General features: G+C 41.6%; 1 protein-coding gene across 7 annotated transcripts in view; it reads right to left on the bottom strand.

Annotated features, from left to right (window-relative positions):
- The window catches only part of DENND4A (DENN domain containing 4A), a 116,686-nt gene that overhangs the window by 81,032 nt on the left and 9,193 nt on the right, over positions 1-26,461 (bottom strand). The gene's annotated exons all lie outside the window — the stretch shown is intronic.

Here is a 26,461-nt window from a genome sequence, read left to right on the forward strand (position 1 = left end):
TTTATACTAAAATCAAATCAGTTATATCAAATCCTTAACATGGTTGAGATCTCATCAAGGAACCCAGGACTTCTATCCAAGATAATAAATGATATTGTATTATGGGATTCAATATGCCATTATCATATTTTCTTCAAAGTTGAGTAATTTAGTAAGTTGTAGTTATGAGCAATTTTAAATACCAAATGGAAAGATGATGCCACTGACAAAGTCTTAGAGTATAACCATTCCAACTGCATTGTACAAATCACTGTGGGTTAGCTTCATAATGCTGAAGACTTGCACAGGCAGGAGTTTTAGTAAGAGTCAAAAGCTTTTGCAGGAAAGCAAGGTGAAATGCAGTAATCATAATTACATCAAGAGGAAGAAACCACAGCTCTAACGAATGTGGATTATCTACTAACTAGAGGTTCGGTGCACAAAATTCATGCATGGGTAGGGTCCCTAGGCCTGGCCAGAGATCAGAGCCAATTGGGGCCTCCCTTCCCCGGCTACCGGCAGGGGCCTTCCTTCGTTCCGCGCTGCCCCTGGTGGTCAGTGCACGCCATAGCGAGCGATTGAACCCCCGGTCTCCCGGTCGAACTCCCCAGGGGACAATTTGCATATTAAGCTTTTATATATATAGATGACAAGGAAACAGCAGCAGCAACAGACACCAGATTTACCTAACTTGGTTTGTCTTTGAAAAGTAGGAGAGAAGGGTGGAAAGGGCCAAAATTATTTGAGTCAAGATTTGATAAAATGTCTTGGAAGGGAATGGGTGAAAAGAATGAATGAGAAATAAAGTTAAATACAATCTTATTACATTTTGTACTGCTAAAACTGGTCAGAATGGATATATGTTTTAAAAACTAGCCCTAGCCATTTTGGCTCAGTGAATAAAGCGTCAGCCTACGGACCAAAATGTCCCGGGTTCGATTCCAGTAAAGGCTTATACCTTGGTTGCAGGCTCCTCCCCACCCGGGGCCCTGGTCAGGGCTCCTGCAGGAGGTAACCAATCAATGTGTTTCTCTCACATTGATATTTCTTTCTGTCTTTCCCTCTCTCTTCCACTCTCTCTAAAAATCAATGGAAAAAATATTCTCAGGTGAGGATTAACAAAACAAAACAAACAAACAAACAAAAACTAGGACACCATTCTACCTCAGATTCACTGAAAAATTCCAGTCAATAAATATGGAGTGACATATATATTAGTGACCTGCTGAAACATTTCTTAAAATCAACATCAGATAAACACAAAAATTTTCCAGCTGAAATACTCTATGTATATAAAAATACTTTTAACTTTTGAAAATTATAGCTCCTGGCTTATTCATAGACTATCAGGCTTATTTAGCTGCAATTATGAATTATGAATATGCTACAATAAATTCCAAATACGTTTTCTGCTACATGATTTTCTTAATATAGTAAGAACATTTCTTACCATAAACAATGATCCACTAAACTTAATATTTTAAATAAAAAAACAAATAGGATTTTCTTCAATGTTGATAATTTTAGATTAATTTACAGTAGCGTTTACAATATCAAATATTTCACCTTTGACAAAATAAACTTCCAAAACCTTTACTTTGATTTCATAAACTTTAAGAAAAAACTGACCCATTATTAGAATTAATAGATTTCCTATTATGAGAATGAGACATATAAAACCAGCATCACTTAAGTGCAAAGTTCTGCTAATTAAGACAACACATCACAACTATTGCTCTACTTTCCACACATACATAAGAAAACTTGGAATAAAAAAACGGGTAAAATCTATTTAGTAGATCATCCTTTGGTATAAATGGAATGGAATGTATCAGTGTATTTCCTAAAGCTACATATGTTAAATTATCTTTCAGCACAGACTCCTTTAAATTGCTTTTTAAACATATATTAGTTTCAGGTACACAACATAGTGATTTGATATTTGTACATATTGTGAAATGATCACCAGAATAAGTATAGTTAACATTCGTCACCATAATTATGAAATTAAAAAATTTTTGTGTGTGATGTGAACCTTTTTTTTTTTCCAATTTTTTTATTAAGGTATTATATGTGTACATATCTTACCATTGCCCTCCCCACACCCCACTCCCATATATGCCCCCACCCCCCAGAGTTTTGCATCCATTGGTTATGCTTATATGCATGCATACAAGTCCTTTGATTGATCTCTTATCTCCCCCACCTCTCCCTAACCTTCCCCTTGTAATTTGACAGTCTGTTTGATGCTTTACTGTCTCTGTATCTATCTTTTTGTTCAAGTTTATAATGTTCTTTATTATCCATAAATGAGTGAGATCATGTGGTATTTTTCTTTCATTGACTGACTTATTTCACTTAACATAATGTTCTCCAATTCCTCCCAGGTTGCTGCAAATGATGAGAATTCCTTCTTTTTTATGGCAGCATAGTATTCCATTGTGTAGATGTACCACAGTTTTCTGATCCAGTCATCTGCTGACGGGCACCTAGGCTGTTTCCAAATCTTAGCTATGGTGAATTGCGCTGCTATGAACATAGGGGTGCATATATCCTTTCTAATTGGTGTTTCTAGTTTCTTCGGATATATTCCCAGGAGTGGGATTACTGGGTCAAATGGGAGTTCCATTTTCAGTTTTTTGAGGAAACTCCATACTGTTCTCCACAGTGGCTGCACCAGTCTGCAATCCCACCAGCAGTGCACGAGGGTTCCTTTTTCTCCGCATCCTCGCCAACACTTGTCGTTTGTTGATTTGTTGATGATAGCCATTCTGACAGGTGTGAGATGGTACCGCATTGTTGTTTTGATTTGCATCTCTCGGATAATTAGCGACGTTGAGCATGTTTTCATGTGTCTCTTGGCCTTCCTTCTGTCTTCTTTTGAAAAGATTCTATTTAGGTCTGTTGCCCATTTTTTTATTGGATCATTTATCTTCCTTTTATTAAGTTGTATAAGCTGCCTGTAGATGTTGGAGATTAAACCTTTATCAGTGATGCCATTTGCAAATATGTTCTCCCATGCAGTGGGCCTTCTTGTTGTTTTGTTGATGGTTTCTTTTGCTGTGAAAAAGCTTTTTATTTTGATGTAGTCCCATTTGTTAATTTTCTCTTTAGCTTCCATTGCCCTAGGGGCAGTGTCAGTGAAGAATTTCTTTTGGCATATGTCTGACATTTTGCTGCCTGTGGATTGCTCTAGTATTTTTATGGTTTCCCGTCTTATGTTTAAGTCCTGTATCCATTTTGAGTTTATTTTTGTGTATGGCGTAAGTTGGTGATCAAGCTTCATTTTTTTGCATGTATCTGTCCAATTTTCCCAACACCATTTATTGAAGAGACTGTCTTTATTCCATTGTATGTTCATGCCTCCTTTGTCAAATATTAATTGAGCATAGTGGTTTGGGTCAATATCTGGATTCTCTATTCTGTTCCATTGATCTATATGTCTGTTCTTGTGCCAGTACCAGGCTGTTTTGAGAACAGTGGCTTTGTAATACAGCTTGAAATCTGGTATTGAGATCCCTCCTACTTTATTCTTCTTTCTCAGGATTGCTGTGGCTATTCGGGGTCTTTTTTTATTCCAGATGAATTTTTGGAGAGTTCTTTCAAGGTCTGTGAAATATGCCGTTGGTATTTTAATGGGGAGTGCATTGAATCTATAGATTGCTTTGGGTAGTATGGACATTTTAATGATGTTGATTCTACCAATCCATGAACATGGTATGTTCTTCCATCTGTTTACGTCTTCCTCTATCTCTTTTTTCAGTGTCCTGTAGTTTTCCGTGTATAGGTCTTTTACCTCCTTAGTTAAGTTTATTCCTAGGTATCTTAATTTTTTTGGTGCGATGGTAAATGGGATTGCCTTTTTAGTCTCTCTGTCTGTAAGTTCACTATTGGTGTATAGAAAGGCCATAGATTTCTTGGCGTTAATTTTGTATCCTGCTACATTGCCGAATTCATTTATTAAGTCTATGAGTTTTTTGACAGAGTCTTTCGGATTTTTTATGTACAATATCATGTCGTCTGCAAATAAAGACAGCTTTACTTGTTCTTTTCCAATCTGGATGCCTTTTATTTCTTCTTCTTGTCTAATTGCAATGGCTAATACTTCTAGTACTATGTCAAACAGGAGTGGTGAGAGTGGGCATCCCTGTCTTGTTCCTGTTCTTAGGGGAAATGTCTTTAGTTTTTGTCCATTGAGTATGATGTTTGCTGTGGGTTTATCATATATAGCTTTTATTATGTTGAGGTATGAGCCATCTATTCCCACCTTGTTGAGAGCTTTTATCAAGAAAGGGTGTTGGATTTTGTCAAATGCTTTTTCTGCATCAATTGATATGACTATGTGATTTTTATCTTTCAATTTGTTTATGTGATGTATCACGTTTATTGATTTGCGGATATTGTACCATCCTTGCATTCCTGGGATAAATCCTACTTGGTCATGGTGTATGATCTTTCTGATGTACTGCTGGAGCCGATTTGCTAGAATTTTGTTGAGGATTTTGGCATCTATGTTCATGAGGGATATTGGTCTGTAATTCTCTTTCATTGTGTTGTCTTTATCTGGTTTTGGTATTAGGGTGATGCTGGCTTCATAGAAGGAGCTTGGAAGTGTTCCTTCCACTTGAATTTTTTGGAATAGTCTGAGGAGGATAGGTTTTAGTTCTTCCTTGAATGTTTGGTAAAACTCTCCTGTGAAGCCATCTGGCCCCGGGCTTTTGTTTGCTGGAAGCTTTTTGATGACTGCTTCAATTTCGTCCATAGTTATTGGCCTATTGAGCTGTTTAGATTCTTCTTGATTGATTTTTGGAAGGTTATATTTTTCTAGGAATATGTCCATTTCCTCCAGATTGTCCAGTTTGTTGGAATAGAGTTGTTCGTAGTATTTTGTAACAATCCTTTGTATCTCAGCGGGGTCTGTTGTTATTTCACCTCTTTCATTTCTGATTTTGTTTATTTGGGTCCTCTCTCTTTGCTTCTTGGTGAGCCTGGCTAGAGGTCCATCAATCTTGTTTATCCTTTCAAAGAACCAGCTCTTGGTTTTGTTGATCTTATGTATTGTTTCTTTGGTCTCTATGTCATTTATCTCCGCTCTGATCTTTGTTATTTCCTTCCTTCTGGTTACACTGGGCTTTTCTTGCTGCTCTTTTTCTAGCTCTTTGAGTTGTAGGGTTAAGTAATTTATTACCATTGTTTCTTGTTTTTTGCAATAGGCCTGTAGAGCTATGAACTTCCCTCTCAAGACTGCTTTCGCTGTGTCCCATAGATTTTGGATTGTTGTGTTTTCATTGTCATTTGTTGCCATGATGTTTTTTATTTCTTCCTTGATCTCTCTGGTGACCCAGTCCTTGTTTAATAGCATGCTGTTTAGTCTCCATGTGTTTGATTTCTTTGGATTGTATTTATTGTAGTTGATTTCCAGTTTTATGCCACTGTGATCTGAGAAGATGCTTGATATAATTTCTATCTTCTTGAATTTGAAGAGACTTTGCCTGTGACCCAGCATATGGTCTATCTTTGAAAATGACCCATGTGCACTTGAGAAGAATGTATATTCTGTGGCTTTGGGGTGAAATGTTCTGAAGATGTCAATTAATTCCATCTGGTCTAGTGAGTCATTTAGGATTGCTGTTTCTTTGCTGATTTTTTGTTTAGAGGATTTGTCCAGTGGTGATAGTGGGGTATTAAAGTCTCCTACTATGATTGTGTTGCTATTAATCTCTCCCTTGATATCCTCCAGGAGTTTTTTTATGTATTTGGGTGCTCCTATATTGGGAGCGTATACGTTTACCAGAATTATTTCTTCTTGTTGGATTTCTCCCTTTAGTATTATGAAGTGGCCTTCCTTATCTCTTGTTATGGCATTTACTTTGAGGTCTATTTTGTCAGATATAAGTATTGCTACCCCAGCTTTTTTTTCATTTCCATTTGCCTGAAAGATATTTTTCCATCCCTTCACTTTCAATCTGTGTGAGTCTCTTGTTCTGAGGTGGGTCTCTTGTAGACAGCATATATATGGGTCGTGTTTTTTTATCCATTCAGCTACTCGATGTCTTTTGATTGCAGCATTTAGTCCGTTTACATTTAAAGTTATTACTGAAAGGTATTTGTTTGCAGTCATATCTATTTTTGTGTCTGTATTCCTTCTTACCTGTTTATTTCTTCTTTTTACAGTATTCCCTTTAGCAATTCTTGCATTGCTGGTTTGGTGGTGATAAACTCCCTGAGGCTTTTTTTGTCTGCAAAGCTCCTGATTTCCCCTTCAATTTTGATTGATAGTCTTGCTGGATATAGTATTCTTGGATTCAGTCCTTTGCTTTGCAACACTTTGTATACCTCCTTCCATTCACTTCTAGCTTGTTGTGTTTCTGATGAGTAATCATTTGACAATCTGATGGGTGTTCCTTTGTAGGTAACTCTCTGTCTCTCTCTTGCCGCCTTTAGGATTCTCTCTTTATCATTTATATTTGCCATTGAAATTATGACATGTCTTGGTGTGGGTCTTTTGGGGTTGATCCTGCTTGGGACTCTCTTTACTTGCGTAACTTTTATCTTTCCCATATCCGGGAAGTTTTCTGTCATTATTTCTTCAAATAGATTTTCTAATCCCTGCTGCTCTTCTTGTCCTTCTGGCAGCCCTATTATACGCATGTTACTTCGTTTCATGTTGTCCCGAAGCTCCCTTAGGCTTTCCTCCTGCTTTTTAATTTTTTTCTCCAATTGCTGTTCAGCTTGAGCTTGTTTCTGTACCTGATCTTCTAACTCACTAATTCGGTCCTCTGCTTCTTGTAATCTACTGTTGAAACTTTCCATGGTGTTTTTGATTGTAGCTATATCACTTTTCATTTCTTCCTGATTCTTGCATAAGTTGTTGATTTTCTCATCCATCCGATGTATAAATTCCATGACCATTACTCTGAACTCCTTTTCGGTCATGTTGCAAGCTTCATTTTCACTAATTTCCTTTCTTGGCGACTCCACATTTTCTTTCCTCTGTGAGTTATTTCGTTTCCCCATTCTGGCTATTACCAGAAAGCTCAAGCTTCTGTTTGCGTGGACCTGGGTCGTGTGCTGTGGGGACTTCGCTCCACCCTAGTTTCACTGAAGTGCTCTGACACTAGGACGTGTGACTGTCTTTGGTTGGTGGGAACCAGACTTGCCCAGGATCAGTGTCCCCAGTGTTCCGTGTGGTCTCGTGTGCACATTTAGAATCAGGGGCCCTGTCTGCACCACACTGTTGGTATGTGCCGAGAATGAGATCCTTAGCATGTGCCAGGAGTCAGAGTTTCCCTGTGTCTGCACCAAGACTCGAGTGTCAAAGTCTCTGTTGCCTTGTGCGGTTTCTTGTTGAGAATCAGGGTCCCTGTGTGTGCACGCACCAACAATTGGGGTCGCTGGCTCTTAGTGTGAATGCGCTGTGAGTCAGGGATCCCAGGCAGCTGTGTCCGGCGTGCCAAATTCCCTGAAGTGGGGCTGAGTCCTGTGTGTGCTCTCTCTACTGAGCCAAACCGGCTAGAGCGCACATTCTTAAAAACCTGAAGGTGAGCCGGCTCAGTGCACTCTCCCAAAGTCCCAGAAGGGGGGCGGAGTCCGTCCTGCGCGCCAAATTCCCCAAAGGGAAGCCCCTCTGTGCACGCTTTTAAGAATCTCCGAAGGGGGAGCTGTGCCCCGCGAGCCAAATTCCCCCAAATTCCCCGAAGGGGAGCCCTCTGTGCGCACTGACAGATTTCCCCGACGGGGAGCTGCTTCTGTCCCGTGCGCGAGCGCGCGCCAAATTCCCTAAGAGGGAGCGTGTCCCTGCGCAAAGCTCGGCAGCTTGGGCCAGGGGCGGGTCTATCAGTTACTATGATGCTGTCTGTTCGCGTGAGCAGCTTGGGCGAGGGGCGCGTCTATCAGTTACTATGGCGCTTTCCGCACACCTGTGGGCGCTCAGCAGCTTGGGGGAGGGGCGGGTCTATCAGTTACTATGGCGCTATCAGCGCCTGCAAGGAGGGGGATAGGCTCTTTGACTCACGGAAATCTGCCGGGAAGTCTGGATTCTTGTTTGTTTGTCTGAAGCTGTGATAGCAGTTCTCTGTCCCCAGTGGCTGCAGGGTCCTGGTTTGTGTCAGAAGCCAGGATCCGAGTCTCGGGCAGCTCTGTTTCCCAAGATGGCGTGGTCTCTGCGTCCGCACCAGCCGCCGAGAAGTGTCCGCTTTGTGCGCGGGGCTCCGCCGTCTAGGGCTGCCCTGTTCGGGAGCCCCTAGGAAGACCTGCAGAATCTAACTGACCCTATCTCATACACACACACACACCACACACATCTACACTCTCCTCTATGGGTTCCTCACTCACACTCTCTCTCTCCCTACCTTCCTGCCGGTCGCCATCCCACAAATTTTTTCTCTGATGTGAACCTTTAAGATCAACTTAGTTACTGTCATTTATGCAATACAGTATTATCAACTATAGTCACCATGCTGTACATTACATTCTCATGACTTATTTCATAACTGCAAGTTTGTAACTTTGACTCCCTTCACCCATTTTTCTCCCACTCCTTATCCCCTACTAGCAACTACCAATCTGTTCTTTGCATCCATGAACTTGTTTTGTTTTTTTTACATTCCACATATAAATTAAATCATACGGTATTCCACTGAGCCACGCCAGCTGGGCTTTTTAAAAATATATACATATTTTTATTGATTTCAGAGAGGAAGGAAGAGGGAGAGTAGAAACATTGATGATGAGAATCATTGATTTCTCTGACTTATTTCACTTAGCATAATGTCCTCAAGTTCTATCCATGTTGTTGCAAAATGCAAGATTTCATTCTTTTTTATAGCTGAATATTGCACATATAAACATATAAAGAAAATGTGATATATATATGTATATATTTACACACACACACACACACACTGGGTGTCCCCCAAAAATGTATACACGCACTTTGAATAATTATAAAGGCAGTGTTTATTGAAATACATTTCATTTTCAAAATTGAGCTATCATCTGTTAAAGTGTGTATACATTTTTTGGGGACAAAATATAAAGTATACACACATTTTCTTTATCCATTCATCCATCAATAGACACATTGTTTTTATCTCTTGGCTAATGTAAATAATGCTGCAAATGAACTTGAGGGTGCAAATATCTTTTCAAATTAGTGTTTTCATTTCCTTTGGACAAATACTCAGAAGTGGAATTGCTGGATCATACAGTAGTCTCCATACTGTTTTCCATAGTGGCTATACCAATTTACCAGTACATTCCCATCAACAGTGCACAAGGGTTCGCTTTTTTCCATATCCTTGCCAACACTTGTTATTTCTTGTCTTTTTTATAAGAGCCATTCTAATAGGTGTGAGGTGATACCTCATCGTGGTTGTGATTTGCATTTCTCTGATGATTAGTGATGTTGAGCACCTTTTCAGATACCTATTGTCCATCTGTATTCTTCTTTAAAAGAATGTCTATTCAGGTCCTCTGTCCATTTAACTTGGGAAGGCGGAAAGGCGGCTCCGGGCCGGAGCTCTGGCAGGAGCGAAGGTGGTGCCAGCAGCCAAGGGAAGGAAGGCCCATTCTTGCACAAATCTTCGTGCACTGGAACTCTAGTATATATATAAGCCTAAGCGACTGAACGACCAAAACGACCAGTCAACCAGTCGCTATGACTGCACTGACCACCAGGAGGCAGATGCTCAACTCAGGAGCTGCCCCTGGTGGTCAGTGCACTCCCACAGCGGGAGCGCCACTCAGTGAACTTACCGAGCAGCGAGCAGCGGTGGTGGCAGGTGCAGTGGGGCCGGGTTAAATGGAGTAGTGCAGGCTTCTCCTCAGCTGCCTGCTGCTTCACACACGACTACATCCCTCAGGGGATGTCGGACTGCTGGTTTCAGCCTGGCCTGTGGGGATCGGGGATCAGTCCGAAACTGGCAGTCCGACATACCCCGAGGGGTCCTGGATTGAGAGAGGGCGCAGGCCAGGCTGAGGGACCTCACTGGTGCACGAATCCGTGCCCTGGGCTTCTAGTATATTATAAAAGTATTAAAATATGGAGGCTTAAGACAGTGAGAAGGCAACCCACAGACTGGAAGGAAATATTTGAAAAATACATATCTGATATAGGACTGTTATCCAAAATAGTATATGATTCCAACTATATGGCATTCTGGAAAAGGCAAAACTATGGAGACAGTAAAAAGATTAAGGGTTGCCAGTGGTTAGGGAGGAGGAATAAATAGGATGAGCACAAAGTCATTTTTTGGGCAGTGTAACTACTCTGTATAATACTGTATTATGGTGGATATATGTTGTTCCATATTTGTCAAAACACACAGAATGTACAACTCAGAGTGAACTTTAATAGAAACTATGAACTTTGGGTGACAACGGTGTTTCAGTGTAGGTTCACTGACTGTAGCAAATGTAGCACTCTGTTGTGGATGTTGATTGTGAGGGAAGCTGTGTCTGTGTGGGGGCAGCCATCTATATATATAAAAGGCTAAGCAACCGTCTGACTGGCCGACTAGCTGGTAGGTATGACGCACACTGACCACCAGGGGGCAGACGCTCAACACAGGAGCCACTGAGCGACAGCAACTTTGTAGAATGCCCTCTCGCACTCGAGGACCCCTCGGGGATGTCAAACTGCTGTTTTTTGCCTGATCCCTGCAGGCCAGGCCGAGGGACCCCACCTGCTGGAGGGACCCTGCTCATTCTGCACACACCCTTTAAGCCACGGCGCCGCTCCAGGTGCAGCCAGCTCCAGGTGCGGCCAGCCAGGGAGGGACTGTGGAAGGTTGGCTCCAGGGCGTGTCCGGCCCATCTCGCCCAGTCCCGCCCTGCCGGCCACCTTCTAATGAATTTCCTTTCAATATGTATGAATCCATGCACCAGGCCACTAATATATGATAACTTGCTGTTTTTTCTGCTCAATTTTTCTGTGAATCCAAAACTGCTCTAGAAAACAAAGCATATTTAAAAGGAAAAATAATAAAAAGAATTAGCTCTGAACCCTCCCCAAATATGGGGGGTAGGAAAATTAGAGTCAATATCTAAATAATAGAACTTTCAGAACATAATGAAAAAAACAAATGGAGATGAGGAAATACTTCAGAAATAATCACCAAGAATTTCCAAGAATTAAAATATGTCAGTTTGGTATAACAGGTAAGAAAAACTACCTAGACATCTTAAGCACCTAAAAACATCTCAAAGTGAAAAATTCTAAAAATTCCTAGATATAAAAAGTAGTTTACCCACTCAAAAAAAAAATCTTACTCTAGACTTCTAATCACTAACACTGGATGCAAGAAGATAATGGAGTAATATTTTTAAATATTGAAAGAAAGGAAACTTAAACTATCATTTAAATGCATGGGTGAAATAAAGATATTAGAAATATAAGCACTCAGATGGTTTACGAAGAAAACATCTAAACAACAACAAAATCAAACTTTGGTCTAAAGGTCACTTAAATTTTATAACCTTAGACTCAGAATTTTAGAGTGAAACACTGTGAGAGAATATCCTATATAATGAAAGCTTAATATGCAAATTGTCCCCTTGACTGAGAGTTCTACCGGGAGTTCAACCAGGGGGCAGGGCCAGCTGGCCAACTGTGGGAAGGGAGGCCCTGGCCGGCGGCTGGGGGAAGAAAGGCCCCAGCCGGCAGCTGGCAGCCACTAGGGACCCTACCCGTGCACGAATTTCATGTACTGGGCCTCTAGTATTATAATAGGAAGATAAACAAAACTAGGGGACACTAAAATATGGCAAGAAAGGATGAGTAAATAATTTCAAAGTTCACTGTTGCTAAGTAAACAATGGAAGTCAGGGGAAGAAAGGAAGGAAGAAAAAAAAAAGAAAAGTATCCTATCTAATAAAGAGGGAATATGCTAATTGACCCTCACGTCGTCGCAAAGATGGTGGTGCCCACAGCCAATAAGGAGGGAATATGCTAATTGACTGTCACACCCTCAAAGATGGCAGCACCCACAGCCAATAAAGAGGGAATATGCTAATTGACTGTCACACCCTCAAAGATGGCAGCACCCACAGCCAATAAGGAGGGAATATGCTAATTGACTGCCACACCCTTAAAGATGGCAGCATCCACAGACACAAGATGGCGGCGCCCAGTCCACTCAGCCCTGCTAGGGCGGCAGGTGCACAGCAAGGCCAGGCCCACCCCCAGGTGGGCCCGGCTGCTCCGCGTGCCTGCCTCTAGAGTCCCCCAGTCCCCTCAGCCCCCCAGGGACAGCCCGAGGTGCAGGCAAGCCAAGGATAGTGGCTGCCCAGCTGATGCCTGAGGCGCAGGCAAGCCTCGGATGACGGCTGCCCGGCCACCCAGGGCTGCCTGAGGCTCAGGTAACCAGGGCTGGCCGAGGCTTGCGCTGCCGGCAGTGGCAGCAGCAGAGGTGTGATGGGGACGTCGCCTTCCCCTGATCGCTGGGTCGCCTCCCGCCCCTGATGGCTCCCAGACTGTGAGATGGGGCAGGCCGGGCTGAGGGACCCCACTCCCCCTCCAGTGCATGAGTTTTCATGCACTAGGCCTCTAGTATCCATAATAATCCTGAAGATCAAAAGGCTAGAGAAACCTAACATGCTAGGGGCAGAGAGGAGGGAAGAATAGAAGACTGTGAGAGCCTACTAAAATACATGTCTTGTTCAGGCAGAAGATACAGATAATCAATATACTTAATAAATTGACAGACAAAAATAAATATAAATACGAGTATGACTAAGTAAAGGATAACCATCAGAAGAATATGTAACTTTCAAACTGACACCAACGTTTTTATTTATCTTTAGAAAATAGTAAAAGAGAAAGAAAGGAAAAGTCTAGGGCAAGCAGAAAACACAAGATAGCAGAAATAAATCCTAATATAATAAGAGACAAGCCCTGCTGGTGTGGCTCAACTGGGTGTCATCCCATGCACCAAAGGGTTGCCAGTTCGATTCCCAGTTGGGGCACACGCCCAGGTTGTGGGCTTGATCCCTGGTGGGGGGCACACAGAAGGCAGCTGATTGATGTTTCTCTCTCCCTCTCCCTTCCTCTCTCTCTAAAAATCAATAAAAATATTTTATAAAAAATAATAAGAGACAAAGTTTAGCATACTAAAAGAACTCTTAGAAAGCACGCATGGAGGTAACATACCTTCTTACTGATCCTTGAACAAACTAGGCATATTCCAGTCTCAGGGCCTTTTATAGTTCCTGCTCTGTCTCCCTGAAATAGCCTTGCCTTATGCCAGCCCAGCAGCTACATCTTCAGGTCATTCTTTCTAAAAAGTTACCTTCTCAGTGAGGCTTTCCATGACTGCCCTATTTAAAATTTCAACAACTTCCCACACCCAACACTCATATTATCTTTCCTTGTTTTAATTTTCTCACCTTATTACTTTTCACTAACATATTACATGTTCTACTTGTTCATTTTATTTATTCTCTCTCCACAAGATTGAAAGTTCAATGAGGGTAGGTATTTTTCTGTTTTAGTCACTGCCAACACCTACAACAGTGCCTAGAAATAGTATGTGGCCAATATATGTTGAATAATGAGTAAACAAACTGAAGTGTCCATAAGTAAAGAAATAATTATATGGCAGATACCATGATTTGAATACCATGCAACAGTCAGAAACAATTAAATAGATGTAAACAGCAACATACATAATTTGTTTTTAGTTAATCCTCATCCGAGGATATTCTTCCACTGATTTTTAGAGAGAGTGAAATGGAGGGGGAGAGACAGGAGAAACATCGATGTGAAAGAGACACATCACATCAATTGGTTGCCTCCCGCACGTGCCCCAACCAGGGCCTGCTGAGGTACATGCCCTTGACCAGAATCGAACTGGGACCCTTCAGTCCGCAGGTCAACACTCTATCCACTGAGCCAAACTGGCTAGGACAATATATATAATTTAAAAAAAATTTACTTTTTAACGAATAGGAAACAAAAGTATCTACAGCAAAATATCATTTATATAAATTAAAAACACATTCAAAACAGCCCTATAGTTTTCAAAGATATATTCAGGTTGATATGCTAAACACATTAAAGTTTATACCTTTTTGGATAAAGGAAATGAGAGTGAGGATGGAGAATAAAGGAGGATAAAATAAAATTAAAGCAGGGCCCCACACAGGCCGATGAAAGTGTACCATGAAATAAGAAATATGATTAAATCAATTCTCTATGCCTGAGGTGCTCTCACTCAACTTCCTTCCAAAGAGAAATGTTTAATCACTGGTTTTAGCAAAACTCAAATCACTGTGACTTTGAGAAAATCCATTTCAGTAAAGTGTTAGTAAGAAAGAAAGCCTAACTGGAATGAGCTAAGGAGAGAATGTAAGGTAAGAAAGGATAATACATATCCTGTAGGAATTTTGATGTGAAGAAGGGGAGGGAAATGGAGTGGTTGGTAGAAGACATGGTATCAACAGAGGAATTTAAAAAAAAGGAATTAACTAACATTCATCAGAGAGAGAAAATGGGGATGAAGGAGAAAAAGAGGATGACTGTAAAAGCAAAATCCTTAAGAAAATGGAGAGATGGTACCCAAAACACAGTCTGATTACACAGGCAAGGATATACCACATTATAAAAACAAGCTTTTCATAAAAAAAAATGTTTAACAATTTTTCTGAATATACAGGCCTTGACATGTGGTTCTTAACCTTTTTTGGGTCATGCACTCCCCGCGCCCCCCTCCCCCCCTTTGAGAATCTGATCTGTGCTATGGATCATCGTCTCTCCCTTAAAATACTCATACAGATATTCAGATAAAACTTTACATAAAACTTTAGGAATTTTGCTGAGACATGCTCCCCAAGCTGTGTAATCCATATGCAAGTCTGATTATTTTATTTTTTTACTTTTTAATTAAGGTATAACGTACTTAGAGAAAAGTGAACTCTAGGAATTTTAATTAAGTGAACATACCATCCATTATAAAAAACCTCCCAGGTGAACAAATAGAACGTTACCAGTAACAGGAAGTCCCCAACCCCCCTCTAACCTTCCCCAAAAGAACACTCTCTTGACTTCTAACATTAGATTAATTTTGTCTATTTCTGAACTTTATATACATGGAACATGGAAGGATTCATATATATTCTTTTGGTCTAGCTTTTTTCACTCTACAATGTTTCTGAGATTTAGTTATACTCATATGCATAGTTTATTCATTTTCATTTCTGTATAGTTTTTCATTTTGAAAATATATCATAATTTTGTTTATCCACTCTATTGTTAATAGAATTTGGTTTGTTTCCAATGTCAAAGTCATGTATAAAGTATTATACATATCATGATGCACTAGTTTATACATTTTTTAAAAATACCTACAAATAAAACTGCTAGGATATACAGTATATGTCCTATATATTAGGATATAGAGTATATGTCCTATGTGTCTGGTACATAATGCCAGCGTTCCAAAGTGGTTTTAATACAACCTTATATTTGATGGGTAAGATGGTTTAGAAATAAAAAAAAATTTTTCAGGCAAAATCATTCCTCTGAGGTCTCTAAGATATTATTTTATTGTTTTTATTTAAATTAAGTCAGTATTGAATACAACTATACAAAGACTATAAAAATAGCAGTTAAGTGTTCTGGAATCAGGTAGGCCAAATTCAAATCCTGACTATATCCAGTGTTAGAATATCAGATAATCAAATAAGCATGTGCTTAGGGTATTGCAAAAAAAGGGAGCACCAAAAGTTTAAATTTAATTCAAATAATTTTCTTAAATTTAACAATGAGGTATCATTTTAAAAATCAGAATTTTGCTGATTTTGCTTATCTTTTGCTTATTTTATGGTTTGGAATTGATTTTGTTTTAGATTACAGAAGTGGCACCATATTCACTTCAATGCTTGATAATGTAAAGAATTAAAGACAGAAATTATGACTCTGATTTTCTTATTCATTCATCTAATAATTATTCATCAAAAGTTTTTTGAAAAGTACATGTCTTTTTTTTTTTAATACTAACATCTGAACTCCCTTCCTACAAGACAGTTTAAAATTCATTTTAGAACAGTGACATACAGCACCCATGGCAGTGTTCCAGCAATGGCATCCAATGTCCTGCAGAAGAGCAATGGTATCTTAAATAGAAAAAGGATATTTCCGTGGCATAACTTTGGCCATGGTCTAGCACTGAGGATGGCTGGTTGGTTTGTTTCCTATTTGTTCTCAGAGTCTGGTTCTCCAGTCTTCCAATCATTTCTGTAAGCTAACTAATATCCTTCTAATAAAATCATTTTCTTTTGCTTCAGTTAACCAGTGTTGATTTCTGTTGTTTGCATCCAAGAATCCTGAAATGGTAACCCTACCATGTGTCAGGTGCTGCACTAGGCACTGGAAACACAATGACAAATAAGATATAGCCCTGCCTGATAGGAGTATAATGGAGAATGCAGACAAGTAAACAAGACGTTTCAATAAATGATAAGTCTATATAACGTGAGTGGTCACAGAAATTACAAGGACACATAGTTTAGGCTTGAGAAGTTGGAAAAGAAAAAGATACCATCTAAATCTTGAAATATGAGTAGAATAATAAAAGAGAGTTGAAAGGGCATTCCAAACAAAAGGAGCAACAAGTAAAAGGACTATAACCTTTTCTTTTTTATGTTCATTACCTCTTTCCTACACAGTATATCAAAAGCATATTTGAAGGACAAAAAGCAGACTGATAGATTTGAAGGGGATGAGAAAACAATCACAATTTGTGACCAGTGATAATGATGGTATTTCTGACCTTGCTATATGAAAATGAGCCTCATGTTTGAAACATAGCCACCTACCACCACCACTGCTGCAGCTGCAAAACTGCCTCCCTTTTCTCTTTCCTCACCTACCTCATTCACTTCTCAAAACAGTCAACTATGGAGCTCTGGGTTTGGGGGAGTTTTTTCATTTGGTTGGTTGGTTATTTGTAATGGGGGTGGTGTAGGAATCATGACTGAGTGAATAAAGGAATTGAAAAGAGAAAGTGTTAACTGAGAGTGGTGAAGCACAAAGCATTCTGCCAACTGCTTACACTAGTTTTGCTTAAAGGAAGGTACCATTCTACAGGAGAAAAAAAAACCTGATGTAAAATATTTTACAAAATAGTGTATGTTCTTTCACCTAAAATTAAAAGATTTCAATATGATATAGATCATTTTTATCTGTTAATATTAGGTTTACACTATGTATGGTTTTCATTGCTTACTTTTATAAAAATTTGGATCTTCATATGTGTTTTTTTAATTTATCGGTTTGAGAGAGAGAAAGAGAGAGAGAGAGAGAGAGATTTGTTGCTCCACTTATTTATACCTTCAATGATTGCTTCTTGTATGGGCTCTGACTGGGGATCAAACCCACAACCTTGGTGTATCAGGGCAACACTCCAATCAACCACTATTTGAAAAATTTGATAAAGGAGACTGAAAGCAAATGATCAGTGACATCTCATTCTTGAAAATGACATCAAAGTTATAGAACAAGCCCTGCCAGTGTTGCTCAGTGGTTGAGTGTAGACCCATGAACTAAGTAAGAGTCACTGGTTTGATTCTCGGTCATGGCACATGCCCAGGTTGCAGGCTCAATCCCCAGTAGGGGGCATGCAGGAGGCGGCCGATCGATGATGTTTCTCTCTCATGGATGTTTCTATTTCTCTATCCCTCTCCCTTCCTCTCTAAAAATCAATAAAAACATACATTTTTTTAAAAAGTTATAGAACAAAATTATTTTAGTAAACTAAAATCTACAACCCACCTTTGAAAAAAGTAGTGTTCACTATCATGTGAAGGACAGTTATGAAAAATAAGTTTTCATTTCAGTTTCATTAAATTAAATGGTGTAAAAATTTACTTCAGTCATACCAAACTTCACACCACCTATGCAAATTCAATTCTGTGACAATGTCCCTGTTCAAATGGCCACTCTTATGCAATATTTGAGACCTGCTCTTTGATGCCTTCCCTAACCTCTTTCCCCAGGACAGAATGTCATTCTCTCTTCATATGCTTTAAGAGTATCCTATACATATTTATATTATGATTATAACACCAATACTATACTTGTTTCTGTGAATGTGTACTCTTTGAAACTAGATTAGGATTTCTTTGAAAGTAGGCAATGTTACATTTCCATCTCTGTAAATACCTGTTTTAGCACAGTTCCTAGCATAGTAAATGACAGCAGCCAGTAAATGCTTCCTGAATAGAAAAGTACATGATGTATTAATAATCATCCTATCTAATAATAGAGTAATATGCAAATTAGGCGTCACTCCGCGACAAAATGGTGGCCCATACCCACAAGATGGCGGTGCCCAGTCCCCTCAGCCCCGCTGCTGGAGTGTCTGGACTGTCCCACCAGCAAACAGAGCACTGAGAGCAGGGCATGGTTGCTTCCTTAGTGCTGCGGCATCGGGAAGCCGCCAGGCCCTGCACACATGGAGCCAGCGGAGGAGCAGGGCCGTCGCCGCGGCGATGGGGAAGCCCAGGAGCTGGCAGGGCTGTCGCCGGGAAGATGGGGAAGCCGCCAGGAGCCAGCAGAGGACCAGGGCCCATCACCGTGGCGATCAGGAAGCCGCCAGGAGCCGGCGGAGGACCAGGGCTGTCGCCAGGAAGATGGGGAAGCCGCCAGGAGCCGGCGGAGGAGCAGGGCCCGTCGCGTGGCGATGGGGAAGCCCAGGAGCCTGCAGAAGAGCTGGGCCTGTTGCGCGGCCATCTGGAAGCCGCCAGGAGCCGGCGGAGAACCAGGGCCCGTCGCCGTGGCGATCGGGAAGCCCAGGAGCCCGCGGAGGAGCAGGGCCATTGCAGCGGCGATCTGGAAGCCGCCAGGAGCCAGCGGAGGACCAGGGCCCATTGCCATGGCGATCTGGAAGCCGCCAGGAGCCCGCAGAGGAGCAGGGCCGTCGCCCCGACGATGGGGAAGCCGCCAAAAGCCAGCGGAGGAGCAGGGCCATCGCCGTGGCGATCGGGAAGCCGCCAGGAGCCGGCGGAGGACCAGGGCCCGTCGCCGTGAAGATCGGGAAGCTGCCAGGAGCCAGCTGAGGAGCAGAGCAGGGAGTCTTCCCGATGGTCGCTAGGCGATTGGGAAGACTCCAGTGCCAGCAGAGCAGAGCATGGCGGCTTCCTGATCTTGGCAGCTGGGAAGCCGCCAGGCCCTGCAAAGCCGGGCATAGCGGCTTCCTTAGTGGGGCAGTGGCAGGGAAGTCCCCAGACATGGCAGACAGAGCCCAGACAGCAGGGCTTGGGGGCTTCCTTAGCGCTGTGGCGGTGGGAACACCCCCAGGTCCCGCAGACAGAGCCTGGACAACAGGGCATGGGGGCTTCCTTAGTGTGTCCGTGTCTGGGAAGCCCCTAGGCCGGGCAGACGGAGCACACTGCAGGGCATTGGGGCTTCCTTCACATGGCACATGGCGGCAGCAGGCAGAGAGCGACAGCAGGGCATGGGGGCTTCATCTCCATGGCTGCAGGGAAACCTCCAGGCCCCGCAGAGTGCAGAGAACCACGGGGAGTGGGCCTAAGCCATCAGTAGGATATCCTCTGAGAGCTCCTGAATTGTAGAGGGTGCAGGTTGGGCTGAGGGACCCCCATGCACCAATTTCGTGCACCGGGCCTCTAGTATTATTAAATATAAAGTTATTTGTGTTCATAAAACAGCATGGCTCAAACTTCAAATTCTGTATGTAGAAGCTAAAAAATCAGCTCCACTGGTTTTTATTTGAAAAGAGGAGATATTTTTACAGCTCTCACAATAATCACCTATGGATCAGGGATGAAATAATTTAAGTTCTTTACTACTTTATAAAATCCAATGAGTGGTCTCTTTTTTATTTAAAAAAACACACCTTAATTTTATTTTGTATTATTCAGTATTCCTTTGTAATCACCATCTTTTAGGATATATATTTGGCTACATACCTCTCCTTCTGAGAGTTGTATGCCCTGCATCCACTCCCCTACCATAAAATTGGGGCCTGAAATGTTCTATAAGACCTTAATTTCATCAACCATAGCTGATGGGACCAGACATTTTCTCCCAGGGGTATAAATGTGATCACAGAACCATGAGTAAATATATGAATTTAAGAGTTAGAGAACTTGTTCAGCCATGCACAGTGGTAAAAGACAACATGTGGAGAGAGAAAAATGAAGTGGGCAAACAGGGAGAAGCAGAGAGACCATGCTGCCCCAGGGTGGTGAGAAAATAACGAATTGCCTGTGTTAAGTTTCCAGTTCTTGGTTCCCCTCCCCCTCATGAAGCTTGGCTGTACTTCTATCTTTAGGTACTGTGAAATCCCCAGTATCCTTGCCATTAACATTAATTCCCTCCCCCCTTTTAATTAGTTTGAATGTGGTTTTTAGTACTTACAAACCAAAGAAATTTTATTTTAAAATCTCAAAAAAGGAAAGGTCATGCAGGAATAGCAAAAGGCCAGTTAATCACGGAGAGGGTGGGGCTTGTTAAAAAAAATGGCTATTACATTGGTATGTTCAGGCATTCTTCAGCATAAGAAAATGAAAAATACTCACCACCCTAACAGGTTCAAACAACATCCTATAAATCCAATTTCAGCATAGTGTGAGTCAGTATGATTAAATTCTATTTCAAAGTTCAGAAACAAGTGAGAGATTACAAGGGATAGAGAATCTTTTAGAGCTTATTAGAACAGATTATTTTTAAAAATAAAAATACTAGGTACTTACTACAATTTTGACCAAAAAGTAATTGGGGATGTTTTTTCTGGTAATAATAGCCAGTCCTATCAGACAAGCCTAAATATCATTACAGTTTTTCCCATCCATCTACACCACTTATCTTAAAAACAAGCCACTTCAAAGAATTTTCAACTAAAATACTCAGCGGTAGAAGGCAGTGACCTATAAAAAAGGATGCATTTCCCAACAGAAGTCATTAGATGACTTTAGCTTCTAAAATAAGACTGACATATTAGGTTTTCTATTTTGTTTTTATAGTTTGTTAGTAAGAAGTTTCCTTTTTCATCCCAAACTATAAAAAAGTTTCTTTAGTAAGTTTTCATATGGATATTGAAGAAGAATGAATATCAGTAACTGCATAGTTCCTTTGTTCAAAACAAGGGAAACTTACATTTGTAAGAAAAACTGACTAGTTTGCTTCACATAATCAAAATTTTGGAAGACAGAAAATCTAGAAATGTAACAGCAAGTTCAGAGATAAAAATAAACAAAATATATTTCTATCAAATTCTGGTATTCAAAAAAAGGAAGAAGACATTAAATTTAGGGTAAAAAGAAAAGTTTATGAAAAATTAAAGTGATTGCTATAAAAAAGATTTTAAATAAACATGTCTCAACTGTTTATAATAATGAAAGAAGGCAGAGGGATTGATAATTTTTAATGACTTATATTGTCCCTAGAATGTATATTGAAATTATGTTTGACTATTAGTGTCCAATATTCTGAGAATTTTATTTATTTTTACTTTTTAATGATTATTTTTGTTTATTTTATTTCTTTTATTTATCAATTACAGTTGACATTCAATATTATTTTATATTAGTTTCAGGAGTACAGCATAGTGGTTAGGCATTTATATAATTTACAAAGTAATCCCCCTAAAAAGTCTAATACCCATCTGGCATTATACATAGTTATTACAATACTAGAGGCCCAGTGCATGAATTCGTGCACAGGTGGGGTCCGGCCAGCCCACCCCGATTGGGGTGGGAGGGGCCGATCTGGCTAGGCTGACCTGAGGGTGGGGCCGTGGGTGGTTGGCTGGAAAGCCCTACCCCCTGGTCTTGAACTCCCAGTGGAGGGGACAATTTGCATATTAGGCTTTTATTATATAGGATTACTGACTACAATACATATGCTATACTTTACACGCTTGTGACTATTTTGTAATTATCAATTTGTATTTCTTAATACCTTCATCTTTCCACCCATCTTCCCAACCCCCCTTTCTGAGAATTTATTTTGAACCACAGTGAAGGGGTACTGTGCAGGGTTGGCTCAGAAGTAGTTGGTAAGTTTTCCAATTTCCCCATTTTGCCCCCTTGTTCAATCTTTCTCTATAACATGCTTCAGTTTATCTCTCAAATTAATAACAAGTACAATCTTCATAGAGTTATCACCCTCACACCTTAATCCAAAATAGGAAAGGCTAGTTAAATGCTACAGTACAGACTATATGAAGATTAAAAATAGAGGGCATTCCTAGAGTTTAAACAATGCTAATAATGAAAAAATTGTGCTGAAATTTAAATAACGAATTAAGTAAGAAATGCTAATCACCATGAATGCCAATTTCAAATTTGTGACAGAACACCAAATGTTGGAGCTACTACAGAGAAAGGTTAATGGTCAACTTGCCATGACAGTCTCAAAAGCTAGGACTGTATCTTTCATTTTAAAACCCAGGGTAGTTGGTTTGTTCATTCATTTGTTAATTCTAGACTAGTGGGCAGGGGACACAGATACATAAATTAAAACATTCTAAGGGTGCCCTGGCTAGGTGGCTCAGTTAATTGGAGCATGGTCCCATACACCAAAAAAGGTTATGGGTCAATTCCCAGTCAGGGCACATAACTAGGTTTCAAGTTCAATCCCCAATTGGGGTGAGTACAGGAGGCAACAGATTGATGTTTCCCTCTCACATCGATGTTTTTCTCCCCCACCCTTCCCCCATATCTTTCTCTTTAAAATCAATAAACACATCCTCAGATGAGGATTTAAAAAAACAACAATATTCCAGCCCAGCCAGTGTGGCCCAGTGGTTGAGCGTAGACCCATGAACCAGGAGGTCACGGTTCAATTCCATGTCAAGGCACATGCCTCAGTGTGGGCTTGGTCCCTAGTAGGGGGCCCACAGCAGGCAGCTGATGGATGATTCTCTCTCATCATTGATGTTTGTCTTCCTCTCTCTAAAACCAATTAAAAAACATATAATATTTTTTAAAAGCATTCCAAGGGCAATAGTAGCTATAATAGGTAATTTATTGAACATTTACTAAGTGTCAGCAACTGTTCTAAGTGCTTTACTTGTATTAACAAATTTAAGCTTCACAACAATCTTATGAAGACACTAGGGGCCCAGTGCACCTTGAAAGGAACTGTGGGCCACAAGCCTGTGGTGGGCACAGGAGCGGGTCTCAGCCCATCCTCCGAGCCCCCATCTGGTCCCTCCCGCCGCAGCCCCCGGTCCCCTGTTGGTCCCCTGTCTGCTGGCAGCCCCACTCCTGCTGCCCCTGCTCCCACGTGCTGACAGCGCCGGCCCCGGTCCCACCCGCTGATGGCGTGGAGCGATTGGGGCCTGTGCCAGCAGCAGGTGCGAGTGGGGCTGGCGCCATCAGCAGATGTGAGCAGCAGCTGCTGCCCCGATCGCCCTTCAGGAGCAGGGGGAGGTGGAGAAGCCCTCAGGGGCGATAGGGGCCTGCAGCCGCCGCTCTCACTCACTGATGGCGCCAAGCAATCGGGACCTGCATTGGGCGCCGGCAGCGGTTGCGAGCAGGACCATCACTGGCAGTGGGTGCGAGAGGCGGATACTGGCCCCAATCATCCCTCAGGACCAGGGAGAGGTGGAGAAGCCCTGAGGGGCAATTGGGGCCAGCAGCTGCTGCTCACACCTGCTGATGGCGACAAGCAATTGGGGCTGGTGCCAGGTGCTGGCAGCGGGTGTGAGCGGTGGGCGGGACCGTGGTGCATGGGACCTTGGTGCACAGGAGCAAAGAATTTTCAGTAACCACCAGAGGCTCGCCCCGATGACAGCGACCGGCACCCCGCCTTGGTCTGGTGCCCCGGCTCACCTGCTCCACCATCCCGCTGCAGCCAACGCCCGCTGTGTTCCACGCTCTGCCGCCTGCTGCGGATGCCTGCCATGTTCTGTGCGCACCCCCTGGTGGTCAGCGCACGTCATAGCAACCGGTTGTACAGTTGTTCTGCCTTTCAGTCTATTTGCATATTAGACTTTTATTATATAGGATAGCAGCAAAGTCAGATGTCAATCCCAGACAGTCTGGCGAGAGCTAGCCTTACCCGTTCACTTTTGGAGAGAAGGGGTAAGGCTGAAAGGAAACATGTGGTACTGAAGTAGAGTCAAAGATAACAGTATGAACTCATGTTTAGCTTCATATAGATAAAGATGGATAGATAGAAAAATAGTTACATGTTTGAATATGTGGGTTAGTATGTCTTTCCTAGATTTGTATACTGATAGGGCCTAGAAGCAATGATACCCAGGCTGCAATGAGCAGCCCCACTGCCCAGATCTTGGTTTCTAGCATCATTCTCTAATAAAAGTAACCAGGGACCCTTGGAGAAATGGGTGGAGGTAAGGAATATATGAGCCTGGAGCAAAAAAAGTAAGGAAGTATTCAAAATGCAAAACAATGGGGTACATCCTGTTGGTCACAGGAGCAAACATGAAAGATGTGGAACAATTTGAACCACAAAATAAAGTAGTGTAGGATTGTAACCCAAAGCTATAAAATGAGTGTCCATAGTCCATACTGATACAAATGATCTAATCTAATAATAGACAAATATGCAAATTGACTGCACCTTCGCTACGCCCAAGCCACGCCCACCAGCCAAGCCACGCCCACCAACCAATCAGGACGAATATGCAAATTATCCCAACAAAGATGGCGGCTAATTTGTATATCGCGACAGCGTAGAAAGAAGCCAAGAGCTGCAGAAGGGAGCAAAGCTGCAGAGAAGCAAGCCGGGGGGAGAAGGAAGTTGAGCAGGCGGGGCCGGGGGAGAAGGAAGTTGAGCAGGCGGGGCCGGGGGAGAAGGGGCGGGGCCGGGGGAGAAGGGAGGAGCAGAGGCGGGGCCAGGGGAGAAGGGAGGAGCGGAGGCGGGGCCAGGGGAGAAGGAAGGAGCGGAGGCGGGGCTGGGGGAGAAGGGAGGAGCGGAGGCGGGGCCAGGGGAGAAGGGAGGAGCAGAGGCGGGGCCAGGGGAGAAGGAAGGAGAGCCGGCTGGCGGAGAAGTTAGAAAAGCAGGTTGCAGGCTTGATCCCCAGTGGGGTGGTGGTGGTGGTGGGGGGGGGGGCGTTCAGGAGGCAGCTAATCAACATTTTTCTCTCATCAATGTTTCTCTCTCTCCGTCTCCCTTCCTCTCTAAAAATTAATAAATAAAAAAATCAGTGATAGACCATATTGATAGTATGTACCCTTGAAGCAATGGAATAAGAAAGGCATTTTACCTCTGTGGTCATCCTCCTCCCAAACCAATAACCTCAGGCTAACTCTGAATAAATATTAGACAAACCCAAATTGAGGGACATTCTACAAAATATTTGACCTATACTCCTTGAAACTGCGAAAGTCATCAAAACAAGGAAAATCAGAGAAGCTGCCATAGCCCAGAGGAGCCAAAGGAAACATGACAACTACATGAAATGTTGTTCTGGATGAGATCCTGGAACCCAAAAAGGACATTAGGTGAAAACTAATGAAATCCAAATAAGCTATGGGTTTCAGTTAATAGCAATATTCCAATGTTGGTTCCTTGGCTGTGACAAATGTAACATAGAAAAGTCATACATTAACAATAGGGAAAGGTGGATCTAGGCTATATGGTAACTCACTGCAACTTTTCTGTAAATGTATGACAATTCTAAAATTAAGTTTATAAGAATAAAGCTATTGCCTTAATTAGACTGATATTAGTCCTTTAAGTGATGTATAGTAGGTTGGACCAAAATAGAAATATAGTTAGTATTGTGCAAAACAATCTCAACATTGATGAGCAGTTTATAATATTGTACATGTAAGTACACATTCATATGTATACATTTTTATTTCTTAGTTTGTAAGCACTTTAGGAGCAGAAAATTCTCCAGCAAGAGGCCAGTCAAATTTTGGACTAAAGCAAAATTGTGGCACTAATTACATTAATAAAGATTCCACCTGGTTTTTGGAGTCCACAAAGTTTGAATAGTTTTAGGTAACATCTATTTACAGAACATTACTGAAACATTTCTTCATAGTTTCAGAAGGAGAGGAATGTAACTATACATATTTTAAGAAGGTACATTGGAGCTGGCCGGTGTGACTCAGTAGATGAGCATTGACCAATGAATCGGAAGGTCACAGTTGGATTCCAGTCAGGACACATTGCGGGGGTTGCAGGCTCCATCCCTAGTAGGGGGCGTGCAGGAGGCAGCCAATCAGTGATTCTTTCTCATCATAGATGTTTCTATCTCTCTCTCCCTCTCCCCTCTCCCTTCCTCTCTGAAACATATACATACATATATATATATGTGTGTGTGTGTATGTATATATATATATATACATATACACATATATATGTGTATATATATACACACACACATATATATATGTATGTATGTATGTATGTATGTATGTATATATGTGTGTGTATATATATATATATATATTTTTTTTTAAAGAAAGCACATTGGAGAGTTCACTAGTAACAATATACTATAGCATAAAATTCACAATAACTTGGGTCCATAATAGT

Source organism: Cnephaeus nilssonii (genome assembly GCF_951640355.1).
Source record: "Cnephaeus nilssonii genome assembly, chromosome: 4".
NCBI classification, from domain to species: domain Eukaryota; kingdom Metazoa; phylum Chordata; class Mammalia; order Chiroptera; family Vespertilionidae; genus Cnephaeus; species Cnephaeus nilssonii.